The sequence below is a fragment of the Dipodomys merriami genome, unplaced genomic scaffold, assembly GCF_024711535.1.
Source record: "Dipodomys merriami isolate MVZ:Mamm:240054 unplaced genomic scaffold, mDipMer1.0.p SCAF_2610, whole genome shotgun sequence".
NCBI classification, from domain to species: domain Eukaryota; kingdom Metazoa; phylum Chordata; class Mammalia; order Rodentia; family Heteromyidae; genus Dipodomys; species Dipodomys merriami.
Window position 1 is genome coordinate 26,108 of NW_027204061.1, and position 10,902 is coordinate 37,009.

General features: G+C 42.8%; 1 long non-coding RNA gene across 1 annotated transcript; it reads right to left on the minus strand.

The window, feature by feature from the left end:
* Nucleotides 1-2,480: 2,480 nt before the first annotated feature.
* Nucleotides 2,481-10,630, minus strand: LOC138837102 (uncharacterized). Its single transcript, XR_011375177.1, has 2 exons — nt 7,551-10,630; nt 2,481-7,364 (listed from the first exon to the last, which is right to left on the minus strand). It is a non-coding gene; the product is annotated as an uncharacterized lncRNA (long non-coding RNA).
* Nucleotides 10,631-10,902: the final 272 nt, after the last annotated feature.

A 10,902-nucleotide genomic window follows, 5' to 3' on the forward strand; every position in this document is an offset into this window, starting at 1 on the left:
CTAGCACTCTACTACATGAGCCATAGCTCCACTCCCATCATTTTGGTGTAAATTGGAGATAAGAGTCTTATAAATTTTCCTGCTTAGGCTAGCTTTGAACCTTGAGCCTCAGATCTCAGTTTCCTGAGTAGCTTGGATTACAGGCCTGAGCCACCAGTGCCCAGCTTACAATGACTGTTTAGTGAGAGGTAGCTATAGGCAGCCTGTAGGTAGATGACTTGTTAGATGGGTTTGGTTTAGTACCAGCGAATTGTTCCTGGAACTTAAGCTTGGAGCTTGGGTGCTGTCCCTGAGTTTTTGTGCTCCGGGCTGCTGCTCTATCACTTGAGCCTCAAGTCTACCTCCAGCCTTTTGGTTAATTGGAGATGAGAGTCTCATGAATTTTCAGGATGGCTTTGAATCATGGTCCTCAGATCTCAGCCTCCTGAGTAGCTAGGATTACAGGCATGAGCCACTGGTGCCTGACTTAAAAATGAGATATTTTCACATGCAATTCACATGTGTTTCTGGCTCCTCTGGGACACCAGATTTTTTTGATAACATTGGTCTTTTTTTGCCAGTCCTGGGGCTTGAACTTAGGACACTGTCCCTGAGCTTCTTTTGATCAAGGCTAGCATGCTACCACTTGAGCCATGGCACCACTTCCGGCTTTTCTATTTATGTGGTACTGAGGAATTGAACCCAGGACTTCATGCATGATAGGCAAGCACTCTATCATTAAGTCACATTTCAAGCCAATATTGATCCTTATACGTCTTCAGTAGTATACTATGAGAAATTGGTTTGTGTGTGTGTGTGTTTGTGCATGCATGCATGTGTGTGCATATGTGTGTGTACATATGAATGAGTATACACCTTGCTTTGCACTTGCCCAGAGCTCTCTAGTTCCAGACCTCTTGACCTGTCTAGCCATTTTAATACTTGATGGCCCAATCATTTATGACACCTGATCCAGGCAATCATTTAACCTTAGAAGTAAGTACATGAGGCCCAGATAAGGTGTGTGACTTTATCAGAGTCACACAGCCTCCTCCACAGACAGAGTAGGCATTGTTTACATAATATGAAGTGGCCCTGTGGCTCAAGTGGTAGAGTGCCAACTTTGAGCAAAAGAAACAAAAAGTGCAAGATCCTGAGTTCAAATCCTAGTACTGACACAAAAGACAAGGCTTTCTCTGCATCTCTATGTTATGGCATCTCATTTACCTCAGAGATGATCGTTGTTAAGATTCCTGAGTGCTTACTTCAACATTTTATTTGGATGAATCTAATAAATTCTTTCTCCCCCAGTATTTTAACACAACAGTAATTAGGCCACTCATGGTGTGTGCAGACCTCTTCAATTTTTGCTTAACATTTTTGCTTTCATTTCAGCACACAGGACTCTTTCATTTATCTCTTTTTTTGGCCGGTTGTGGGGCTTGAACTCTGGGCCTGAACACTGTCCCTCAGCATTTCAGCTCAAGCCAAGTGCTCTACCACTTGAGCCACAGTGCCACTTCTGGTTTTCTGGTGGTTTATGGAAGATATGCCAGCCTAGGCTGGCTCTGAACTGTGACCCTCAGATCTCAGCTTCCTGAGTAGCTAGGATTACAGGTGTGAGGCACTGGCACCTGGCTTTATTTATCTTTGATGGTTGCTTATGACAGATGAACGTAGGCTATTAGTCAGGACCAACAAAGTTAATCCACTAAGAAGCACAGACAAGAAACTTCTTAGATTTTGTGGATCCTAGGATCTCTGGACCTACTCTTCTTCCTTCCTCTTCTTTTGAACACTGCTTTAACAATGCAAGGATTATCACTAGCTCACACCAACAGTCTGATGGGGCTACTACCTCTGGTCTCAAATCACAGCTCATTTACTCAGGCCTAAGGTAGAAAAAACAAAATGTATCTACCAGACACTTTGGGGACACATTTCAAGCAAAATCGTGACCAGTCTTGCCTCAACCTTTGCATCTATGAGTAAGAGAAGAAATCATGTGGAGACAGTGATTCACAGACTCCGGGCTATTCAGTGGGTACAGCAGAGCTGCTGGAAGCTCTTCAGTCATTCCTTCAGAGAGCTCTGTCCATTGTGATGAAGATTTGTCCCCTGCTAGAGGCTTACCTGGAACTTGTCTTGGAATACAAAATTGGAAAGACTCACCATTTTCTCAATTTGAGAGAGAGGCTCAGAGCATAGCCGCACCCCTCCCCCCAATGCTGCTTTATCACTTTCCTCCTTTTTTTTTTTTTGGTACCACTTCTGTTGTTCACAGTCTTTGGTGATAGCCCTGCTACCCACACTTTTAGGGCCAGTGAGTGGATCCATGTGGAATGGAGGGGAAAGGAGTTGTTTCATCACTTTGGAGGCTTCTGGCTACCATGAACAGAACCCTGTGGCACAAATGAATTTAAATAAACAACATCAGATATATACCACGTGCAGGTACAGAAGGAGGGATGTGTCAAGATAAGACGCAGACAGTAGCTGGGTGGGGATGCATCATGGTTTATTTTGGCATATCTATTCAACATATTAAGTCCATCTTTGGGAATAAGATGGTGGCCTTGCTCTAGGAGACATTGTCTGCTGTTGCTTCACAGAGACAGGAAACTTCTCCCCTCCTCCCTTACACCCTTGACATGCATTCCCTCATTCGCCAGAACTGCATCACCTGGCCAATTGCTGAGCCAATCATTGATAAGAGGAATTTAGAAAACAAGCCCTGGCTGAGAAAAATTCTCTGGGGTTGAACAGATAGCTGTTTGGGCTGCCACTGCCCTTTTTAAAAATTCACTGTGTATTTTTGTTTGTCAAGCAGATCACATCTGGGACACTGGCAGAGAGGAAAGTGGGTAGAACTTTTCTTCTTCAGGGGAGAGATAGGGAGAGTTCTTTCTCTGCAAATCCCTTATCTGAGCAAACCTAGGTCCTGGGAATGAATGGACTCGGAGGAAGGCATTAGAGTGACAGGGAGGAAGAGGAAGAGGTGTAGCTTCAGAGTGAAGCCCGCCTCCTACTTCCTTTTCCATCTTTCTTTACTTTTTCTTCTTCTAAAGTTTCTGTTCTCTGCAGAGACCCAAGCATCCAGAATAGAAGCTCCCAATAGATTTATCTACTCATTTATCCTTCTCTGGGAACAATTGCTTTGTTAGCAGTGAAAAGATTTTTTCACCCAATCTTTGTTTTCACCCTTGTGGGCTTTCTGCTTATTATTGGTTGTTTTTTTTGTTGTTTTGTTTTGTTTTCTTGCTTTTCCTTTTTGTACCAGTCCTGGACACTGTCTCTGAATTATTTTTTGCTCAAGGCTGGCACTCTACCACTTGAGTCACAGCTCCAATTCTGGTGGTTTCTTTTGTTAAATTTTTTGGGGGGGTCCGGTCATGGGGCCTGAACTCTGGGCCTGGGTGCTGTCCCTCAGCTCTTCAGCTCAAGGCTAGCGCTCTACCACTTGAGCCACAGTGCCACTTTCTGGCTTTTTTTCTTTTTGCTTATGTTGTGCTTAGGAATTGAACCCAGAGCCTCAGGCATGCAAGGCAAGCGCTCTACCACTGAACCACCTTCCCAGCCCTGGTGGTTTCTTTTGGTAGTTAATTAAAAAAGAAGAGTCTCACAGGCTTTCCTACCCAAGCTGGCTTTGAACTGCGATCCTTAGATCTCAGCCTCCTGAGTAGTTAGGATGACAGCGGTGAGCCACAGGCTCCTGGCTCTGCTGATTATATTTTAAGCTTAAAATGGAAAAGCTTCTCTTTGAAATCTTCGCTTATGTGTCAAATGTCACTGGAGAGTTGGAACCAATTTACCATGTGTTTATATCATTTCATTCATTCCCTAATGCATTAATTCATTCATAATCCTGTAATATCATAAGCACAAGTCCAATGCTGGCCCTTCTTTCTTGCCATAGGGGGGATTTGGGCATGCCCTTTGAGGCCAGACTCCCAGGAGAGTCAAATGAAGAAATACCAAGGACTGAGGCAAGTACTGAGAAATATAGTCCCCAAATTCCTTCCATGGAATTTTGCTCCAGAATCCATGCTGCCTAAATCCTGGAATAGGTCACCTGCCTAATCTTGTTTCACAGACAAAGTTGGCACAAGTCAGCTGATGCTTTCTGTTGATCTCTCCTCCACATCTTCAGGAAGGAGACCACATAATTACATGACCAGAAGATCATGTGACCGTGTGACCACACGTCTCTTTCGCTGCTCCAAAGATAGCAGACACGTGGGATGGGGAACCACATTGGTTTCTGCATCAGGCTGACTCATTCCTTCTGTCTCTACTCCTTTCCAGCATCACAAATCTTGAGATAATGTTTGCTTGTTCTTCAGTTTTCTGGTCTACCTAATGGGAACAAAGATAATGTTTACCTCACAGGGTGATTGCAAAGCTAACTCATGGGAAGTCTCTGGTCTAGGCCCTGCCTCTAACAGTGCTCAATACACTGTATTCTTTTTCCTATCTGAAAGTGTATTTTGGTCCCAAACAGTACTATTTTCATAAGCAGAGAAGCATGATCATATGCTGTTGCTGTTCAGAAGGAGGTCATCAGCAAAAGGTTGTTGCTCAGACTGGGTCTCTCTCCTGCTTGGGGGCTCGAGTTGTTTGGTCACCCCATGCCTGTCGCTCCCTCAACATGTTAGAATTGAGCTGCATGTCTCACTTTGAACTATGATTATTGCCAGTAAACACTGGGCATAAACTGCATTGGAAATGATTCTTGAAGAGTTTAGTGGGACAGAAAATACACAAATGCAGAACATAGGCAACTAGACTAAGAGCCTTGACCATTGCCAAATGTAGAGTAGCAAAGAGATCAAGGAGAAAACTCCATGATTATTTCATCCACATGAGTCTCTCTGCCTTCGCTTGTGTGTGTGTGTGTGTGTGTGTGTGTGTGTGTGTGTGTGTGTGTGTGTGTGTTTAAAAGAGACAATATTATGATGATATTATATTGTGCTATAGATCCCCCAGATTAGTACCCACAGACGGTTTTGCTTGACCCACAGAAGATTTTAGACTTTCAAATTAGTTTGTCAGGTCTGGTGCCTGTGGCTCACACATGTCATCCCAGATACTCAAGAGGCTGAGATCTGAGGATCAAGGTTCAAAGCAAGCCTGAGCAGACCAACTGGAGAGGCTCTTATCTCCAATTAATCAGCAAAAAAGACAGAGGAAGAGGTGTGGTTCAAGTTGGTAGAGCACCAATCTTGAATTTTTTAAAAAGCTAAATCAGAGCATGAAAACCTGAGTTCAAGTTTCAGTGCCCACTACCACACACAAATTAGTTTTCAACATTTAAAGAATAGATGGTTTCATTCTGCATCTGGAGGAATAGATAGCTGGAGTTGAAAATTGCTACCATTAAAAAATGTCATTCTAGCTGGGAGCTGGTGGCTCACATCTGTAATCCTAGCTACTCAGGGGGCTGAGATCTGAGGATCTCGGTTCAAAGCAAGCCGGGGCAGGAAAGTCTGTGAGACTCCTATCTCCAATAAACCACCCGAAAACCGGAAGTGGCGCTGTAGCTCAAGTGGTAGAGCGCTAGCCTTGAGCTGAAGAGCTGAGGGACAGCGCCCAGGCCCAGAGTTCAAGCCCCATGACTGACAAAAAAAGAAAAAACATCCTTGTAATTATAAAATAAATGATGCACAGAGGGGTTACAGTTCCATAAGTCAAGTCATGAGGACAATTCTTCTTAGCCAGTGGTCACCCCTTCCCATGCTCTCTTGCAGTGTTTCCTCCACTCCCATCTCCACCAGTAAGTTGGATAGTTCATTTAAAAGTGTCCATTGAGTACTGTTACAGCATTGGTTCACCCTTTGTCCCTCCATTTCTATGCCTCCAACTTCCCACCATTTGAAAGGCCAGAAAGGTGATTGGGGGGGGCAGGGGAAAGGGGGCGCTACATTTCCTGGAACTTCATCTCCACTCACCCATATGGCTCAGTGGAGTTTGCTGCCTGCATCCCTGAGCAGATCATCTGCTTAGCATGATCCAGATTCTTCTGAGGGTTCTAACTACAGCAAGGCTTGCTCCATTCTTCCAGCCAAAAGGGGAAATAAAGGCAGATTGATATTTTCCTGTCTGTCTGACATTTCACCCCCTGTCCCAGAAAGAATGTGTATCATTAACTTTATTGATCATAACAGCCATTATTTAGTAGAATTTAGGATGATTTCAGCACCTTCTCTCAATGGATTCTTTTGAATTGTAGGCATTAACTTCTCCCACTTGGTAGAAGAGGAGACAGAAGTTCAAAGAAGCTAAGGAATTTACTGGGCCAACCTCTGATGCAGATTGACTGACAAAACACAACCCCCTGCCCTGGAACATTAAGTAAATATGATAAACTGTACTTCTCTTCTGTTCTTTATCATATCTAAACTGCTACAGGCAAAAGAAATAATAATCCTTGGAGAAGTATAAGATGTTATAGTTGTCTAAAATGGTTCTCATATGGGGCTGGGAAGGTGGCTCAGTGGTAGAGTGCTTGCCTGCATGCATGAGACCCTGTGTTCTATTCCTCAGCACCACATAAGCAAAAAGAAAAAAATCTGGAAGTGGTGCTGTGGCTTAAGTGGTAGAGCGCTATCCTTGAGCTGAAGAGCTGAGGGACAGCGCCCCGGCCCAGAGTTCAGGCCCAACGACCAGACCCAAAATTTAAAAAAATGGTTCTCATACAACAAAAAGAGATGACTATAAGGTCAACAATTAAATTAAAACAATCCTTTGAAAGACTCATATTACTTAAAGAATAACCTAGATAATCATGTATTTACTACTGAAATTAAGTTTTGAATGTATAAAAATGGCACTGAAGCAATAGAGAATGGCCCTAGTTCTCTCTAACCAAATAGACTTAGGGTCCCATATGCAGTTCCCCCAAGAGATAGACAATAACGAATAAACAAACATGCAGAGAATCACAGGAATTTGCACACACAAAGATGGAAAATCTCAAAGTCCACCCCCTGACCCCTCATGGCAGTGCTGTTAAGCATTGAAAGGGGCCCACTGCTTGTGTCTTCAGGAACACCAGCCAATCTCAAAAGGCAGACACAGAAAACTCCCATAGCACTGGACACAGACCGGGCAGAGACCAAGACCAGAGACCAGGCACAGCAACACCCAGTCAGAGACAGCTCCCACTGCCCCACTGCTCAGCCCACAATTGATATGAAGGAACATAGTGGCCTACCAACCTGAAATCTGCAACAATAGATACAGAAATCTGCCACAGCACTGACAGTCATCCAAAACCAGTTCTAGGATCAGTAAGTATCAGGCTGGAGCCACTCACCCCACACAGGAGACCAGTACTGCAGCACTGGTTAGTGACCCACAGAGGTTGATCTGGACCTCTCTCCCTGCTAAGAAGGAACAACACACTTGAAGCACACAAAGAGGCCTGAGCCCTTCCATATTCCCACCACCCCAACTGCTGGCTTCCAGTGGAAGGCTACAGGAACTCCAACTAGACAGGTGCTAGGACCCTGTATCCCCCATAGCACTGGCTATCCAGAGAAAGGTCAGTGTGAGAACCAACGTTCACTCACCCACAGGGACATGCCCCCTCATCCCAGAGTAGTCCAAATCTCGGCCCTCCCTAACAGACAAGTCAGGCACTGGTAGAGGGCTCTCCTGTCAGAAAACACAAACATGTGTGCTAACCAGCCACCTGTAGAGCATTTCCACCAGGAACAGCCAAGTGAATGCATGCACCAGCCCTATACAGGAGTGCAAGCTGCCTAGGTGCCAAACCCTGACGAGAACTGCAGGCCCATTAAACATTTGCAGGTCAAATCACAGGTACATGCTGTCCACCAACAGAGCACACCCTTGTTGGTAGCTGCAGCACTGAACCCTGCCAGGACCCACTGGTCCCTGTCTGGAACTGCAAAAAGAGTAAATGTATGAGTAACAGGCAGAGCACATGTAAACACATACAAGATGCACCAGACCAACTGCTGGTCACTTGTTGGAAGAGAACCAACCCAGGGCCAAGGCACAAAAAAAGCCCTGTGCACAGTGAGGACCCCAATCCTTCTGAAGCCAATGCCTAACCCAGACTCCTGAAGCTAACTTCAGTCCCCGCTGCAGACCAGACCAAGCTCCTTTCAGTTATCCCAGGGCTGATTATGCACACAGGTGCTAGCCAGCTTGGGGACCCTGCTTCAGTTACCCTACCCAGTGTAAACCAGCCCAGGCAAAGTGAAGGCTGTTGGTACCTGACAGGCAAAAATTGGGCCAACAGACAAAGATTAGACTACAGCACCGACAATCCCTGAACCCAAATGCATATACCAAAAGGAAAGATTACAAGAGTCATGGACAGTCAAGAAAACAAACCAAATCCAAAAGCCAGCAGCAATCCAGGAAAGAACTACAGTAACAAGGAAGAAGAAATGGAGGACAAAGGAACCAGTAAAGAAATGATGGCCAAATTGGCCAATGAAATAAAAGGGAAGATGGAAAAGCAATTTCAAGAACACAAAAAGAAATATCAAAGAAATTCCAACACTTCAAAAAAGATACAGACAAAAATAGACACAGTATATACCTCATTAAAAGATAGAATTAACAATGAGACCTGATATAGGAACCATAAGTTGTCAATTTCCACAATGCAAACCATAATGGAAGCTATAGGTAACATAATAAGTGAGATGGAAAATAGAATATCAGGAGTTGAGGATAAAACAGAGAATCTGGAACAGCAATTAATAGGTATGGAAAAAAGAACTCAAAAATTACCAAAAGGAAATCCAAGAATTGGCAGAAAAAGCCAAGAACTCAAATCAACATATAAACTGGGATAGGTGAGATGGAAAAATTTCAAAAGAGTAATGGAACACCTATTCAATAAGATCATTACAGAAAATTTCCCCAATCTTAAGAGAGAAAATCTCACCTGCATAACAGAAGCATATAGAACACCTAGTAGACACGATCCTAGAACACTTCTATACATATCATAGTAAAACCATTAGACCTGAGTAGCAAGGAACTGATTTTAAATGCCACAAAATCAAAGAAGGAATTACATTACAATGGAAAAATCAAAATCGCTGAGGACCTTTCCACATAAACCCTCAATGCAAAGAGCCTGATAATGTAGTTTCCAACAACTGCCTACTCAAATTGGTGTACCCAGAGAAGCTATCGAAATGAAAACCTTTCATGACAAAAATTAAAGAAATTCATGAACACTAAACCCACACTGCAAAAAATAATAAAAGAAGAATAAAATCTGAAGAAAACAATTAAGATCAGGGAATCATATCAGACAGAAATCACTAGAAGATCAATTTAGTAAGTGCAGGGAAAGGAAAGAAGCAACAAGAAAACAAGAAAATGGCAGATAACATAACACATCTCTCTCTAATAATCCTAAACATTAACACACTCAAATTCTCCAATCAAAAGAAAAAGAACTACAGACTGGCTCAGAAAAGAAGATCCATGGGGGAGTTAGGGGGTGAGGGGAGATGGGAAGGAATGGGAAGGGATGGGAAGGGGAAACAAAGGAGGAGGCAACAATACTTGATAATAAATGTACTCATTACTTTGCCCATGTAATTGTAACCCCTCTGTACAGTATTTTCACAATATAAATAAATAAATAGCAAAAAAAGAAAGAAAACAAGATCTATTAATTTATTGTCTCCAAGAGACCCATCTCACAGCCAAAGTAAAAACAAACTCCAAGTCATGTTATGGAAAAGATCTTCCACCCAAATGTACCCTGTAAGAAGGCAGTAGTCACCATATGGATATCTGATAAAAAACAGACTTCTCATTAAAATCAGTACAAAAAGACAATGTAGGTCCCTACATATTAATAAAGGGAATGATCCATAAAGAGAAAATCATAGTGGTCAATGTCTGTGCACCAAACAATAGCGCATCTAAATGTGTTAAACAAAAACTCTTGGATTTACAGAACAAGAAAGACCCAAACAAAATAATAGTGGGAGAGTTTCACACTCCATTCTCACCAAAGGACAGGTCAATCAAACAAAACAAGCCAAGAAGCCTCTGAACTAAATGACACCATAACCTCTTCTCAGTAGCTTGTGGAACATTCTCCAAAATAGATAATTTTATAGTTCACATAAAGAACCTAAACAAATAAAGAGAATTGACATAATCCCTTGCATCCTATTAGACCATAGTGGAATTAAACTAGTTTGTAAGAACAAAGCATACTGTAGAAATTAGTCAAATACAGGGAGGCTGAACAGCACACTACTGAGTAAGACCTGGGTCACAGAAGAAATTAGAAAGTTCTTCCAATTCAATGAAAATGGAAACACATCACAACAGCACCTCTGGGATACAGCAATAACAGTGCTGAAGGGAAAGACCTAAGCATAAAGAAAACAGAAGCAGCTCAAGTAAATAATCTCATGATATAATTAAAATTGCTAGAAAAGGAAGAAAAAAGTTAAATCTAAAGGGAGAGAGATGTTAAAAAAGGTTATGGCAGAAATCGAGATAGAAATTTTTTAAATATACCTGAAATTAATACAACAAAAAGCTTCTTCTTTAAAAAGTGATTAAATTGACAGACCACTTGTGAGGTTACCAAAAATGAAGAAGGAGGAGGAGGAGGAGGAGGAGGAGGAGGAGGAGGAGGAGGAGGAGGAGGAGGAGGAGGAGGAGGAGGAGGAGGAGGAGGAGGAGGAGGAGGAGGAGGAGACAAAACAACAAGATCTGGGATGCCACATGAAAAATTACAAAGTAGGCTTCATCCCACAGATGCAAGAAACATACACAAGATATATACATACATACCTACATGCCACATATGCAAATCCATAAATGCAATTCAGCACATCAACAGAGCCAAGATCAAGAACCACATGATCATCTCAACCGATGTACAAACAGCCTTTGACAAAATCC